Raw genomic sequence first — 16,949 nt, forward strand, 5'->3', positions numbered from 1 at the left:
ATGTGGGATGACAGCCGCCCGCCTGGGGTGGGGGCTGCCCTGCTGCAGGTTCAGTGTGGAGATGAGATAGAGTGAAGCAGATGGGATTGTCTTGTGTGTCAAGGGCGGGGCCATGAGATGATCTGCATTTTTTCTTCCCAGGGTTGGCAGGAACTGGAAATAATTGAAAGTTGTTAGGGTCCAACTCGCTGCCCTGAAAACACTATCATTACCCTTCTAATGACTAACTGTGCCTTCCAGGAGGCAATGCAGGCAGCTGAGAAGCCTGGCTGCTGGAAGGTGGGAGTGGGAGGCTGGCAGCCTGTAATCTCCGGGCATAAGAGTACTCTGCCCAGAGTCCCACCCCAGCTCCAGCCTCCAGAGGAACACCCCCAGGGTCCCTCTAGCCCTTCGCATGCAGAGTCCTGGGGAGGCTGACAGCAGGGACGTGGGATCAGGTGCTGTGACCCTTGCGACCTGGGCTCGAATGAGGTTGGGAGTGGGGGTCCCTGGCCCCGAGTCCTGTGGGAGGGGTCTACCTCAGACCTCTCTTGTTCATTTATCCCAAGGTCCTGGTTCTCAGCATCCTTTCCCAGCATTCCTGGTGACCCTCCACCAGGCCTCCCTCTCCTCCTTTGTCCTCCTCTCTACCATTGGAAGGGTTTTCCTAAAGCACAGGATTGGAAATCTACCCACATGTACATCCAGGTTCTCCAGGCAGGAGCCTCAGGGACACCTTCTTTTCAACCCCTACTCAGGTCCTTTCTTTTTTTTAAAGTTTGTCTTTGAATTACTCTGGTGACATTTAAAGATAAAGGAGAATATACTTTTCTTACCCATCCCACCCAGTAACTGTGGCCTGTATCTCATGTGGAATACAGAACTTTGTCCCTGCCAGTGGATTCCACAGACACCTGTCCTTGAGCCCTACCTGTTTCTTGATGTGCCCATGGGCTCAGGAACCATAATGAGGTTCAGGTCTATGAGGCTCTTCATGTATTTGAAAGAAGAGAACTTTAAAGTGCTGTGACAGGCAGGAGTGGCAGGCAAGCTTCAAAGGCCCTCTTACCCCTCGGGGAGGGAGGGAGTGCAGCAGGGGGTCCTAGGCCTTTAAGGCACAGTATTGTCCTCACTGGGTGGCCTGAAGTGTCTGAGGTCTCTGAGCTGGATGATAGTTTTGTTTGTTCAGTTTGAATCCCACCTCCTCCTGCCTCTGCCCACCTGTTCCCTGCTCACAAAGGCCTAGAGGTAACAGAGAGGCCACCCATCTCCCCACAGAGATGGCTGGGAAATGCTCCTGCCCCGTCTCTCAGGCAACTTTGCCAATGGGCACTCTGTTAAAGCTACCGTGGAGGAAAAAGTCTGGCACCCAGGCCTCTTCCCACAAGGCCTGCGGCCTGGGCTTTTGGGGACTTGGGTACTAAGTCCCCAACCTCCTGGAGACTTCTAGTGTCGGGCCCTTCTCCTTGCCAAAGACCTCAGGAAGGCAGTAAGGCAGGACCCTTGGCTCCAGGGAATGAGGATGCAGCAAAAAGCAGGTCTCTGAACCACACCCGACCCTCTGCCCGAGGCAATAGTGTCTGCTTTTTCCCTTTGGTGCTGCTCTGGAAGCAATAAGCGTGTGCTAATAATAGGCCAGGATCACAAATGAGACACTGAGAGAGTTCAGTTTGACGAAAATGACCATAATAGAAACAAAACAAAGCAAAACGCAGCCAAGGAAGAGTGGACAAAGACTCCTGAAATAAAAAGTACTAAAACATTCCGTTCCCTGAAGGAGTTGGCCAAGGCAGCCAACTCTTCAGACAGCTTCAGCCACCTATGGACAGGTGTGCTGGCCCAGGCATCTGCGAGCAGCATGCCAAAGTTCAGCCCTTAGTCTGGGCCGAGCAGGGGTGTAGAGGTCGCGTGCGCAGGAAACGTTACCCGGGGAGGGGGCTAGGGTCCCGGACCCGATCGGCGGGGTACCCAAGGCCGCGCATCCAACTGACCGCCCCAGGACCCTGGCCCAAGGAGCTCAGAGGCTGCAGCCTGAGCCAGCAGCGCGCCTGAAACCCGCGGGGATTTGGAGGTGAGGCCGCGGGGACTACCCTGGGAACCCGCACTGAGCGGCCTCTTGGTATCCACTCGTCGCCCTCTAGACCACGTGTGGCCCCGCCCCCAACCCCAGGCCCGCGCGTGGTGGGGACCCAGGTGCATCTCCTGCCCCACCCCACCTAGGCCGCCCACGTCTCGCAGAGGTCGGCCACCGGCCGCGCCCTTGTCGCCCCGCCCAGGCCCCTCCCCGTTACGGTCCCACCCCTTCCCTCCTTCCCTCTATGGCTTCGCTCCGCCTCTGTGTTGGGTCCCGCCCCAGAATGGCTCCGCCCCCGACCGCCATTGGGTTGGATTTCCCTTAATCCCCGGGCCCCGCCCCCGCCCCGGACGCTAGTTGGCTTCGTGTTGGAGAGGTTCCCGGGCGCGGATTGGCCGCCCTGATCGCCGTCCCGCCGTCCGATTGGCCCGCGTTGCCCGCTTTCGCGAGCCCTGCCCCTGGAAGGGGGAGGGGCCAGGGGCAGCGTGCGACTCGGGATTGGTCGACGGCGAGGGGAGGGCGGGCCCGAGCCGCGCGCAACGCTCGGGCTGGAGCGCGAGGAGCCGCTGCCGCCGCCTCAGCCCTGAGGAGCCCTCACCCTCCGCGCCTAGGTGACCGCTCGGTCTCCACAGGCTCCGCGCCAAGCGAGGTCCTCTGCTTCAGCCCTGCCCGGCCCGCCGCGTCCGCCCCGCCCCATCTCCGCCGCCGGCCGGTGGCTTCGCCGCCCGCCGCGGGACAGGTGAGTGAGGGGCCGGGGCCGGGGCACAGCGCACTCGGCGTCCCGGGAGGACGAGCCCCGCCGGCGGCCGAGGACCCTGAGGCCCGCGGCCCGCAAACTTCCCCCGGGCCGGGGCGGGCGGGGCCCCTGGCGCCCGTTGAGGGTCCCAGGCTGAGCAGGGTCCCGGGGCGTGGGCCCGGGCCAAGGGCGGTCCCAGGTGGCGGGCGAGAGCCCGGGGCCGAACAGGGGCTCCGCGTGGCGGGCGGAACCCGGTGGAGCCGGGCTCCGGGCGCGGGACCTGGGTGGGGACCCCGGGCCCGGACGGGGACCTGGACGGAGGTCCTCGACGGGGCGGGGTCCTGGCGAGGGTGCCCGCCCCGGGCCGGGCTCTGGACTGGGCTCCCGGGGCCGGACGGGTCCTGCGCGGAGGTCCGGGCGCGGGGCTGGAGTCCTGCCGATGGCGGGTCCCCAGCCCGCGCGGGTGCGGGCAGGACCCGGGCCGGGCGTGTCCCGGGCGGCCCCCGGCAGAGCGGGGGTCCCGTTGGGTGTGGGCCCGGGCCGGGCAGGGGTCCTGCGGTGACAGGCTCTAGCTGGCGCCCGGTGTCGGGGAGCGAGCGCACCCAGCTGGAGCGCGCTCTGGAGGACCTGGCTGCCTGCCTCCCGTCCTGTCCCCCAATTCGGAAGTTGTCAGCGGCGAGGCTCCTCGCTGCCGATCGTTGACCAGGGCTGGGTCGTCGCCCTGGACTCGGGAGGCCTTAGTTTCAAAACCGCCCAAATGTTTTTTTGAAGAGATTTCAGGAAAAACCCCGGACGGGTGGGTGGATGCAGGGCGTGGGGTGCAGTCTCCCGAGCCACCAACAGCTGCCTTTTTACCTCCCCTGACCCCCTCCTTTCTTTCCTCTTTCTGGTGGCCCTCCTAAGGAAGAGGTAGATGGGGCTGATGCAGGTTCCTCTTTTTGTGTCACTGTACTTTTCTGGCAGAGAGGACCTTTTTCTTATTGTCCCTACAAGTGTTTTCTGAAAGTGTTTTATTTTTCTTTTTTGCTTAGTATTTTCCAATTTTTTCCCCCTACATTGTCAGTATGTTTCTTCTTTAGGAGATTGGAAAAGTTGACCAAAGCTGGGACCTTCCCTCATGACTATGGACTTGAAGGTCTACTTCAGTCTGTATGTGAGCCAATAGCGCTGTTGGTTAATGAGGATTTATAGTGTGTGGTGCCCCAAAAGGAACTGTGGATGCAGAGCCTTGCAGAACAGCCCTTTGAATCTAGATAGGTGACATACAATCCCTCCATTCCAAGCCCATCCTCTGTTTTAGGCCTTCACTATGCCTCTGAAACTGAACTTGCCTCCTGAAGCAAACCGTTGCCCCTTCCTCTTCTTTGGACTTACTCATAAGAGGTGTGCAGGGGTGCTTCCTTGTTGAGAACTCATCTGCAAGAACAATTAATCAACTAAGAACATCTCAGAGAAATGTAGATTCTAGAAGTGTTTGCAAAATTGTGCACTCTGGAGGATCATTGTTCATGAGAGGGGCTGGAGAAGCTTGGGACAGTGTCTCCAGACATGAGATCCGTCAGCAGGCGAGGGGGGGGGGCGGTTTCCAGACACAAGTGCAGTCATGGACTACTGAGTGATCCACTTTGAGTCGTGTCCTTTTCACTTCTGTGTAGACTCTGTTGTTATACAGTGTAAATTCAGTACTCATGTTTTGGAATATATAAAACTTTATAAACTTAGTCAATTGATGCTCAATATTAAAGATTTGAAAGAGTTTTGATGGCAAATGGGATCTTTATAACTGAAAGATTGGAAGGCCATTCTCAGCTTTCAGTGCCAGTGTCAGACTCTCACAGGCCCTGTATGAGCCCACTGTCCATGGTGCTGAATCGGTGTCTTCTATTTCTTCCTCTCACTCCTTCCTTTCCAGTGTGAAATTGATTATTGGAGTATGTTTTAAAATTAATTTCAGATTTTACATTTTAAAAGAAAAGTCAAACAGGAAAGTTCTGCTGAACCTGAATGGGAGAATGCCTTTAAAACGCTCAAACCATATCATTCTCTCTTTCTCTATTAAAAAAAAAAAAAAAAAAAAAAAAAGCTGATAATTGTGCTGACTCAGCATTCTCTTTCTTTTGCTTAGTCTTTCTTCTCTCCAGGGGGAGTTTTCTTGCTTAAGTATGAACATCAAGTAACAAGCCATTGAAATTAAATGAGACTGTTTTCTTAATAACCACCTTCTAACAAAAAGAACCCTTTATTGCAGTATGCATGTATATTTGTGTGCATGGGGCAATTTGTCTCCCTAAAAAGTACCATTTGTTCCACCCTCACATCTCCAGCCTTTTGTATGTGGTGGCTTATTGGTGGTTGCCAGACATTTCTGCTGTTAGAGCAGTGTCAGTTCTTTTGTATAATTTTAAGGAATGTAAATAATTTCTGATAAATACTTTATTACTCATGGGGTTAATTTTATCAGTTTGTTTAGAATGGCCCACAGGTTAGCAATAGAAATGGTGTTGCTTGTGGTACAGAGATTCTTCCACATGATAGTGGATTTCATATTAAGCCAAGCAGTAGGTGATTGAAGTGTTATTGGTATGATTATCTGAACTAATTCATATTAAGCCAAGAAGTGGGTGATTGAAGTGTTATTGGTATGATTATCTGAACTAATTCCTTGGCCCTACTTGCTTTACACTTAGTCTAGTTTATTTGTAACATCTTTTTTATTGAGGAAACTCAGCAAAATGTCACTTAGGATTCAGGAACACTCTGAGTGTCTCCTTTGCTAGTTGCTGTGACATGGGAACCCCAGGGAATGAGGCCTGGTTCTTGTTATTGAAGGGCTCACCAGTTGGACTGAGAGAGGCTTGAAAACAGATGGTTTCAGGGGCACAAAGTGCTGCAGTTGGGATATACAGAAAGTCCAGTGAGAGTGTTGGGGCTTTCAGTGATTAGACTGGGGATCTCCTTCAGAGAGGAGGCAACCGTTGGGATGAGCCCTAGAGGATGAGTTATAATTGTGCACAGATATATAAAAATTGATTAGATAAAGATGAGAAGATTGTTGTACTTGGGGAACAGAGTGTGTGGTGGTACAGATGCTGGAGGTGTGAGTGGAGGTGTGAAGGAGTTGGAACCCTGTAGGGATGAGGGGGGAAAGTGGAGCAAGAATTGTCTGTAGGTAGAGTGATGGTGTTCTAAGGCCGTCCACATCCTAATCCTCAGAAAATGTGATGTGTCAGTTACTTGGCAAGGGAAGTTAAGATAGTAGATGGAATCAGATTGCTCACCAGATGATTTTAAATAGGGAGATGATCTTGGGATCCTCGATTGTCTGGATGGGCTCACTAATCACAAGGGTCATTAAATGTGAAAGAGGGCGGCAGAAGTGTCACTGTCAGAATGATATGAAGGGAGGATTTTGGTTGTCTTTGCTGGCTTTGAGAATGGAAGGGGATCATGAGACAAGAAATGGGTATAGCATCTGGAAAAGGCGAGAAGATGGATTCTCTCCTAGAGTCTCCAGAACTGCAAGATGAATATGTGTTGTGCTAAGTCACTAAGTTTGTGGAAATGAGTTCCAGCAGCAGTAGGAAACTGGTACACACTGGAATTCTGCTCTGTGCAGTCCTGGCTGGAAAGTTTGAGGAGGAAATAACACAATCAAATTGACTTTAGACGATCAAAATAACTCAGCTGCTGTTTGAGGGTGTTTGCCACAGTTGGCAAAATATGGTTCTGAGCCCCAGTTTTACCTCCTGGGCAAGATTGACATATGATGCTGTCGTTTCTGACCTGAGCTCCACCTCAGTTTCCTGCCAGTGGTCTGCCCAGCCTTGCCCTTGCTGACTTTCATGTCCCTTTGGCTCACATTTCCTCTCTGCTGGCTACTGGGGGAGAGACCAGGTACATGCAGCTGGGTCCATGGGGGTCACAACCCCATTGCTGTTGTTGCCTCTCATTCATACTAATCCTTTGTATCTTTAAGTGTTTTAATTGTTGTCAATTGGGTAGGTATGAAATATCTCACTGTTTTAATTTGCATTTCCTTGATTACTGGTGAGTTTCAGGATTTTTCATCCTTTTTTTTTTTTTGGTCATTTGGGTTTCCTCATTTACTTTGTGATCTCATCTTGTTTGTTCATCTATTGTCTCATTTTTCTTTTTTGTAGCTTTTTAGAAGTTCTTTATATATTCTGAATTCTATTTGTGTCCTGTTCTTTATCCTTTAAAAAATTCTCTTTTGATGAATAGATGTTAATTTTAATGTAGTTAAATTTGTCAATCTTTTCCTTATGATTTGTGGTTATTGAGTCTTATTTGAGAAATTTTGTATTACTTCAAAGTTGCAAGATATCCTTTTCCTTAAAAAAAATTTAAAAATATTTTCTTTTATATTATGCATGGAACTTATTTTTGTATGGGGTATGAGCTAGAGATCCAGTTGTAGAATTTTTCCAAATTTTCTCCAATTACTTTTATTGAATACCATCCTTTCCCAGTGATCTTCAATACTGCCTTTGAAATGTATCAAATTTCACAAATGTTATGAATCAGTTTCCTGATTCTCTATGTACACAATGATAATTTCATTCTTCCTAGTCCTTAAGCTGTTATTTGTGTTTTATCTTATTTACTTTACTTGCACCACTAAACAAAGTAGTGTAGAAATTGGGTAAGAATATCATTGTATTGTTTTTCACTTGAAAGGCAATCCTATTAAATCCTTAATTGTGAACTTTGGTTTTGTGTTCTGGAAGATTCCTTTTGTTAGGTTATGGATGGTTTCATCTACTAGTAGTTTGATAGAAGCTTTTTAAAAATTCTAGATGGACATAATACCTTTATTTTACTTTTATGTGGTGCTGAGGATCAAATCCAGTGCCTCATGCATGTTAGGCAAGCACTCTACCACTGAGCCACAGTAGAAGTTTTTAAAAAAAAAAATCATAAATTTTTATCCAATGTTTTTCTATATTTATTTATATAATTTAATGTTTTTCTTCTTTAAATTGTGGCTGAGATGAAGTATTTTAATCTTCTAATTTTAAGCTGCCATTGATTTCCTGAGGTAAACTGTACTTTGTCAAGATATGCTACACTAAACGGTTCTGTTGGAGTTCATATGCTAGTATTTTACTTGGAGTTGGTGCACAGGCTCTTGAGGGTGCTGGCCAATGCTGGCCTATTCCCACAGTGACTCATTCAGCTTTGTGTCAAGAGGGTGCTTTATCCTTTCTGATAGACTTTAAAGGAAGGATATTTAGTCCTCTGAAAATTTGGAAAATTGCTTCTTAATGGTCTTAGTCTGGACTCTTTAGAAAATGGAGACTTTTACATGAGTATGTAATTGTTTTGGAAGGGCTACTGATCTATCTGCTCACATTTCACTGGCCAGAAGGACTCATTCTGGCACACTTGGTTTTAAATGGGGTGGAGTCTTCCATGTACCAAAATATAGGAAAACTGAACACAGGTCACTCTTGATAATATTCCCCATATTGGGCAGGCTAATTGATGTCCGTGCTATAGAGTGGGCCCAAGCCTGTACTGTACTGCCTTCCAGGTCTTGTCCATAGATTTTTCAAGTGTGTTGATCATCAAGGGGCCATTAGAATGTGAAGCTAGGTAGCCTAGGTAGCTTGTGTTTGTTGTGAGCAAATGGTCTGGTTAGTCTGTTTTGCATTACTATGATGAGATACCTCGCGTAAGTCACTAAAGAGTAAAGAGAGGTTTATTTTGGTTCATTGTTGGGGAGATTTAAGTCCAAGATTAGGTGAACCCCTGAGTTTAGGCCTCTTATATATAAAGTCCTGTCATGCTAGGATATTTGATTTACAAACTCTCTTTGTGGTTTGAGGAAGTAAGGGGCCATGTTGTGGAAGCACATATGGCTAGAAACTGGGTATCTTCTGGGAGTTGAGGGTGGACTCCAAGGACTGACAGTAGGAAGCAGGGGACAATCAGCCTATAGTGCAGGGACACAAATTCTTTCAGTCACCATGGCAAACTCTACCAGTCAAGCCTTCATGTGAGCACACAGCTTGGCTAGTGCCCTGAGTGCAGCCTGTGGGACCCCAGGCAGGGGATCTGCAAGCTGCTCAGCTTCCTGACTCAGAGACTGTGAGATAACAACTGTGTCCTGTTTAAGGAGCTGCATTGGTGATAACTTGCTATGCAGCAATGCACAGCTAATGTGTGGATCTCTGTGACCTCCCAGTGCTCTCACTAGAAGTGGATTTGGGTTGGTGAACAGTGTTCAGATCTATGAGGTAATCAGTTTGTCATGTATTTTATCCTTTAAAACATTTTTAGAAGTAATACAAATGTTTTCAGTAGAAAAATTGGAGCAAACAGAAAAGTAAAAAAGAAGATGAACATCATTCAAAATCTTACCATACAAAGATATCCAGTGTTTTTCCTACATATATGCATGATATATCCTAAAGCTGGGATTCATCCCATGATATATTTTATAAATGAATATTTTCGTTTGAGCTCAGGAGATAGCTTCGTGGTAGAGCATATGCTTAGTAAGCACAAGGCTGTATTCAGTCTCAGCATCAAAAACAAACAAGTAAATAAATAAAAAATAAAGCATAAAAATATCCAGACCAGACTTTTACTAGCTTGTGGTGCTTCCTTCTGTCATCTTTCATTCTTCTGACATGCTATCCGGAATGGCTGCATACTATTCCATGGGTGTCCAAGTTTATTGAGCCACTTCAATATAGCTGAACATTTTTATTGCTCTAAGATATGCACCATCATAAATAATGCTTTGGTAAATATTCTATATAAAAATCAGCATGTTTCCTGCTGATCTTCTGGAGGATAAATTTCTAAAGACATAACTATTAGGCCAACGTTTGCGAATGTTTTTAAGCCTCTTGGTACTTAGCCTATCCAGCTTCCAACATTTCTAAAAAATAATGTAAAAGTTGGATGTCTATTTCCATAACTCGCCAGGTTGGGATGGGACAAAACTATTGATTTTTGAGCATTTAGGTTCCTATTTTCTTAACCCTGTTTTCAAAGTGCTTTTAAATTATTCATTAAAGTGCAATATGGATTCTATTTATAGACATGTTTGTGTGTGAGACTGCTCTCTTAATGTTTGGGAAAAGGCTTATGAATTGCTGTTATCACATCCCCATCTTTGTAAATCTTTTTCCATTCCTCTCAACCCTTTCTTTGTTCTTAGTCAACGAAATAGAGATACTGAGACACAGAGGCCTCCTGGCCTTGCGTTACTCAGACAAAATGGCTGTTCTGAGCCAGCCTTGTTCTTTTCTTCTTGCCATTTATTAGCTAACTGACATCATAAAGATGAGAGGTCAGACAAATATTAATTATTAACTCAAAAATATTTCTGTAATCCTAAAGTAATTGTTGTTTATTTGGAATATTTCTAAAATAAAGACTAGCATCCTAAGCAAAATAAAAATCTGGACGGTCAAGAAGAAAATCTGGGCAATCCTGTCACCCGCTGATGACCAGTGTATAAACATAACTTGGTCATGCTGCCCGTTCCTGTACTGTCTGGCTGGTCTTGATGACTGATGCTTTGGAATGTTTGCATGTAAGCCTATCAGAGAAACTGGTGATGATTTTCCTTTCTTGTGGCTGTCCTCTTTATAATCTGAGATGAATATTCAGTTTATTAATTTGCAGCTTTTTTGTTTTTCTAGTATGTGTACTTAAAGGTGATGTATTTCCTTATAGATAACACTTGAATCACATTATACAGGGATTGATTTGAGACATTTCATTATTGTTTAATATATATTTTAATTTCCATTATGATTTTTCCTTTGATTTGTAGGTAATTTAGAATAGTTTAAAATTTCCAAACATTTGAATAGTTTCTTAACATTGTGTTTTCCAGCAAAATTACATTGCCCAAAGATCTTTCCATGATTTTAATTCTTTGAAATTTGCTGATAAGCTTTTTGTAGATATTTCTGTGAGCTGCTTGAAAAGAATTGGGTTGAAAGTATTATATATTCTATTTAGCTAAGTTGATAAGTGTATTACTCAGATCTGTTTTCTTATTGGTTGAAGTTTAGTTCTTGTATGTTAGTAAGATAATTATACAATTTCATTATGATTTTGGATTTGTCTTATTTCTCCTTGTAGTTCTGTCAATTTTTATTTTATATTTTGAGGCCATGTTATTAGGGGCATACAATTTAAAATTGTTGTGTCTTCCTGATGAATTGAGTAATCAGCATGAATGTTCTCTTTTATCCTTAGTAACGCATGTTTGTCTTTATGGTGGGTATGTCTGATGTTCATAAAGCCAGACCAGACTTTTCAAGCTCATATTTTCAAAATATCTTTCTTTTTCATCACTTTACTTTTAACGTTACTATAGTGTTATACTTTGGATATCTCTTTTTCGAGAAAGGAATATATTAGATGTTTTCTTCTAATCTGACAATTTTATCTTTTTGTTAGAACATTCAATTCATTTACATTGAATGTAATTACTGATACATTTCACTTGAAATCCACAATCCTATTTTGTATTTTTCTTACATTTTCTGTTTATTGTTCTCCTTTCTTGCATTATTTTAAATTGATGTTGTGTTAAAAACAATCATCCCTTTTCCACCCTCTCCAGGGATTGGAGGTCAGACTTTATTTTTCTTGTTCATAGTGGTCACCGTGAGTTAGATGATATGCTGGTAGCTTCTTCAGGCACACAGTGGCACCCTCCCTTCCTCTGGAGCACTTGGGCTTCTCTCACCCTCCAGGCACAGATGTGCTTGTTGCTGTGCATGTAATTTCCTATGTTCTTTTAAGTTCGGCAAAACGATATTAACAGTCTTATTATGTTTATAGTATTGGTTTTAACTGCATATATGAACAATAATGTTAACAGCAAATGTTCATTTAGATTTGTTCACATTTTTATCCTTTCATTGCTCTCAGACATTTCTGACTTTCATCCTGGGATCGTTTCTCTTCTGCCCAAAGAGCCTTCTTTAGAGATTTCTGTACAGCTGGTCAACAGTATTTTTTTTTTCCTAAAAATATTTCTATTTCAACTTAAAAAACTTAAATGCAATTAGCATACCATAAAATTCACCCTTTTAAAGTATACAACTCAGTGGCTTTAGTATATGCATATGGTTGTGCAACCATCACCGATACCTAATTTCAGAACATTCTCATCATCTTAAAGAGAAATGGCATGCATTTATGGTAACCCCGTACCTCCTTTCCCCAGTCCTCTGCAGTCCTTGGTCTACTTTCTATCTCTAAGGATTTGCCCATTATGGACATTTCATATGGAGTCATATAACATGTGACCTTTTGTCTCTGGCTTCTTGTACTTGGCAGAATATGGTCAAGCTTTGTCCATGTTCTAGTATGTGTCAGTAAGTATTTCATTCCTTTTTGTGGCTGAATGACATACCATTATATGGACATGTGACATTTGTTTGTTCAGCAGGTGTCATTTGGGTTGTTCCCTTTTCTGGCCATCATGAAACATGTGCCTTGTGCTATAAACAATCATGTACTAGTTTTTGTAGGAATCTATGTTTTAGTTCTTGGTTTATACCTAGTAGTAGAATTGATGGTCATATGGTAACTTTTGTTTAACTTTCTGATTAATTGCCAAAGAGTTTTATAAAGATGCCATCCCATTCCTACCAGCAAAGTGTGGGAAGCCAGTTTCTCCACATCCTCTCCAACACTTCTTATTTTCCAGTCTTTGATGATAGTCATCCCAGTGGTTGGGAAGCGGTATCTCACTGTGGTGCTGGCCAGCATTTTCCTAATGATGAATGTTGAGCATTCGTGTGCCTATTGGCCATTTGTATACCTTCTTTAGAGAAATGGCTATTTAGATTCTTTGTCTATTTTAAAATTTGATTGTCTTCTTTTTCTTGAATTGTAGGAGTTCATTATATTTTCCATCTGCTGGTTCTTTATCAGATACATTGTTTGCAAATATTTCCCCTCCTACCCTAAGCAGTCTTTTTACTTTCTTGATAGTGTCCTTCGATGCAGAAAAGGTTTTCATTTTGATGAAATCCAGTTTATTTTTTATTTTGTTGCTTGTGATTTAAGTGTTACATTTAAAACAACTTTGTTGGGATGGGGCTATAGCTAGTAGAGTGGTAGAGTGCTTTCCTAGCATGTGTGAGGCCATGGATTCCATCCCAGCACTACAAGAAAACGAAAAAGCAATCAAGAAGACCACATTGCTTAATCCCAGGTCATGATGATTTACACCTCCATTTTAATCTGAGAGTTTTATATTTTTAGCTCTTAAATTTAGATTTTTAATGTGTTTGAGTTTTTTTTTTTTTTTTTTTTTTGAGAGAGGGTCTTACGATGTTGCCCAGGCTGTGGCTAACCCCTCCTCCTCCTCCCTCAGCCTCTCCAGTGGCTGGTTAGTTCTTATATATGGAGTGAGGTGCCGAATTTCTGTTCTCACTACTAAAAGGCTCAGGGGTCATTCCAGGTGAACTGGGCTAACTGGGCTGTGCAAAATAACCACACAAGAGACACAAATACCTTTTTTACTGGGGTCGCTTTGATGGCTTCTCTGATGTAAGGGTCTGCAGGAAGAGAGAGAGAGCACACGCTGACCCCTTTTATTGAGGAGAAGCTATTCAAATGTGGCAAGGGGTCAGGTTTCAGGGGCCTGAGTCTAACTTCATGATGTCCACTGTCAGCACGTTGACTGACTTCTGGGTAGGCCACAACTGAGGGCACAGTAAGACAAGGGGACACACACAAGGCATTTCCATGGAAGATTCTATCCTAAATAGGGCAAGGGGTTGTATTACAAAAGAACAGGTGAGCATAGCTCCCCCCATGGGGCTATAAGAAAGACAAGCCTGGGCAGGAAGACACAAGTCCCTCAAATCCTAGAAGAACAGGGCAGTCTAGCAGCGTGGGTGCCATATTGCCCAGCAGGGGAGTTGACTCTGTTACTTGGGAGGTTGGTCTCCCACAATGAGGGAGGAGGATGTATACTTCATTGTTTTGCGTGTTGGCTATCCAGTTGCCCAGGTATTATTTGTTGACAAGACTATTTCCCCATTGAATGGTCTTAGCACCTGTGTCAAACATTAATTGATCATGGACTGGGATTGTGGCTCAGGGGTACAGCACTTTAATCCATGGCCTAACATGTGTGAGTCACTGGGTTTGATTCTCAGCACGATATAAAAAAAAATAAATAAAATAATGATATTGTGTTCTTCTACAGCTAAAAATATAAAAAAATAATTGATCAGAAAATATGAGTTGATTTCCAGACCTTCAATTCTATTACATTGATCTACAGGTCTATCTTTATGATAGCTTCACACAGTCTTGATTATTGTAGCTTGGGAAGCATGAGTCCTTCAACTTTGTTCTTAAGATTGTTTGGGCAGTTCCTGTTCCTTGCATTACCATATGATTTTTAGTATTAATTTGTCAATTTCTGCCAAAAAAAAAGGGCAGCTATAATTTTGATAGGGATTGCATTTGAATCTGAAGATCAGTTTGGAGAGTGCTATGGTTTGGATGTGTGTGTGTGTGTGTGTGTGTGTGTGTTTTGTACCAGGGATTGAACACAGGAGTACTTAACCATTTAGCCAAATCTCCAGTTCTTTTAAAAAATTTTTTAAATTTTGAGACAGGGTCTTGCTGAGTTGCTTAGGGCCTCACTAAATTGCTGAGGATGGCTTTGTACTTTTGACCTTCTTGCCTCATCCTCCTGAGTCTCTGGGATTACAGGTGTGCACCACCATTCCCGGCTTGGATGTGTTTTGTCTCCCAAAGGAAATTTGGCCCCCAGTGTAATGGTATTGAGAGGTGGTTCAACCTTTAAGAGGTAGGGCCTACTAGGTGATGATTAGATCTTTAAGAGGGATTTACACTCTTTTTCCTGGTGTGCTTTCTTAGTCTTGAAGATATCTCTGCAAGAGCAGATTGTTATAAGATAACCTGGCATCGCTCTGAATCTCTCCTGCTTCCTCGTTTACTCATGTGTCCCTTCTGCATGTGACAAGTTCTTTTTCTGCTTTTCTGCCACATTGTGGCACAGCTAGGGAGACCCCAGGACATTGGCTGTATATTGTTTGGACCTTCTGGCCATCAGAATCATGAGGCAAACAAACCTCTTTATTTTAGAAGTTACCCAGCTTGAGGTGTTTTGTTACAGCAACACAGAATGGACTAGAACATAGCATATTGTCATCTTAACAATGTTAAGTTTCCCAGTCCATGTGCAAGGGACTTATTAGCTATAATATTTTTTTAATGGATTCTTGATGATTTCTATCTTTTAGATATGGTTTCCTTTAGTTCTTTAAACATATTTAATTGCTGCTGTGAACATGAGTATACAACTATGTGAGTTTCTGCTTTTACTTCACTTGTATGCATACCCAAAAAATGTGACTGCTAGATCATATGCTAATTCTGTTTTATTTTTTGAGGATCCACCATATCTTTTCCTTAGCAGTTGCACCATTTTTTATTCTCATCAGCAATATACAAAAGTTCCAGTTTCTCCACATTCTTCTCTTGCTACTTTCTGGGACTTTTTTTTTTTTTTCTTTTTTATAATAACCACAACTGTGGGCACGAAGTGTATCTCATTGAGATTTTGGTTTGCATTTTTGTAGAGATTAGTAATATTGAACATCTTTTCATCTGCTAATTAGCTATTAGCATGTCTTCTGAGAGAAATGTTTATTCATCTTTTGCCCATTTTTAATTGGGTTCTCTGAATTTTTGTTGTTGAAAGTGTGGTTCTTTTGATAGTCTATGGGGTGATTCCAACTTTTTGTGTCATTGTGGCTGTTTTGTTTTCTGTGATTTCCACTGTGTTTTTCCTCATGGTGTCTAATTTCTTCATGTGTGCTCGACATTGTATTTACAGAATTATTTTCAGGGATAATTTGAGACTTAGAATGATTATTTTTAGAATGGTTTTCCAATGTTCTTTAGTGTTAAAGGAGCCACATTAAGCTACTAAGCCTGAGGCCATCTAAAGGAACAGAACAAACTGCTGCATCTTGGAGGGCTGGCTGGCTTCTCAACTTTAAGGTTCAGCCCTTTGGCTTCTCAGTGTCTGACTCACAGCAGTGTGGTAGGGTGGGAGGGAGCCCTGAAAACTCACTAGTGTGGACAGCTGAGCCCTCTCTTGAGCTGAGGAGTCTCCATGGGTCTTTGCTACTCTGACATTTGTGGGCTTAAGTCTTTCTCCCAGGGCACAAGGGGTGGCTTTTCCACTTGATGGGGCTCATATTTCTGGACTGTCTCTATACGCTTTTCTGTCTCTCTCACATTGGTCAGTTTTGGCCTAAGTGTGTCTCTGCGATGCTCAGCTGAGCAGAGTGGGTACCAGTCTCCCAGAGGGCTGGCGTTCCCATTTCTTCTCTCTGTGACTGGAGGTTGGGCACGTGCATGGTCTGCTTTGAGGGGCTGGGGTAATAGTTTTGCCAAATGCTTTGCAGCATGAAGTAGGTCTCATCACCACCCGCCTGACAATGGTTTTTATTTTGGCAACACTCCTCTTCAAAGAGTCCATTTCTGTATTAATTCATCTCTGAATTAATGATAGAGAATTTAAAAGAGGAAAATTTATGATCTAAATTCTTTCTTTGGGAATTATTTGACCCATTTTCTATTTCTTTCTGACTCTTCACTGCTTGGGAGTGAAGCAGTGTACTTGTGCAGTTCTGGGCAGGCCTGGTTGTCTGTCCTTTCTCGTTTCACCTGCATTCACATCAGGAAATCAAGCCATTTCTAATCTTTTATAGGCAAGGAAAACAAGATACTTCACTTCTTTTGGAGTAGTGTAGAATGTAAATTGGTGAAGACAGTGGTTTGACTCCAGACCGTGGTGATGTGGAAGGTTTGCAGAGGCTCTTCTTGCTCTGAGTCTGTTTCTGCTGAGGAAAGGCAGACACAAGTGCCTCTCTTGGGGCTGTTCTGGAAGTGAAAGGAGATGACTGACATGCAAACATGGTCAATGGCGAGGCTTTTTGGGTAGAGAAGACATTATTATTTCATTCTGAAGTACTTTAGGGGATAAATAATTTACTCAGCCCACTAAGTTTATCCTTTGAGGCCAAGTGCTCATGCTCTCCCATGTCGAGCCAGTTCAGGAACAGCGTGGAGGAGGGAAGCAGTCCTGAGAGTGCGCACCCT

At 44.0% G+C, this 16,949-nt stretch overlaps 1 protein-coding gene across 3 annotated transcripts in view; it reads left to right on the plus strand.

The window, feature by feature from the left end:
• Nucleotides 1-2,604: 2,604 nt before the first annotated feature.
• Pcbp3 (poly(rC) binding protein 3) overlaps nucleotides 2,605-16,949 on the plus strand; it is a 224,582-nt gene continuing 210,237 nt past the window's right edge. For all 3 annotated transcript variants that reach the window (XM_078044806.1, XM_078044808.1, XM_078044807.1), the window contains exon 1: nucleotides 2,605-2,792. The gene's annotated coding sequence lies outside the window, so the exon portion shown is untranslated. The remainder of the gene's footprint in view (nucleotides 2,793-16,949) is intronic.

The sequence above is a fragment of the Ictidomys tridecemlineatus genome, chromosome 3 (genome assembly GCF_052094955.1).
Source record: "Ictidomys tridecemlineatus isolate mIctTri1 chromosome 3, mIctTri1.hap1, whole genome shotgun sequence".
Classification (NCBI taxonomy): domain Eukaryota; kingdom Metazoa; phylum Chordata; class Mammalia; order Rodentia; family Sciuridae; genus Ictidomys; species Ictidomys tridecemlineatus.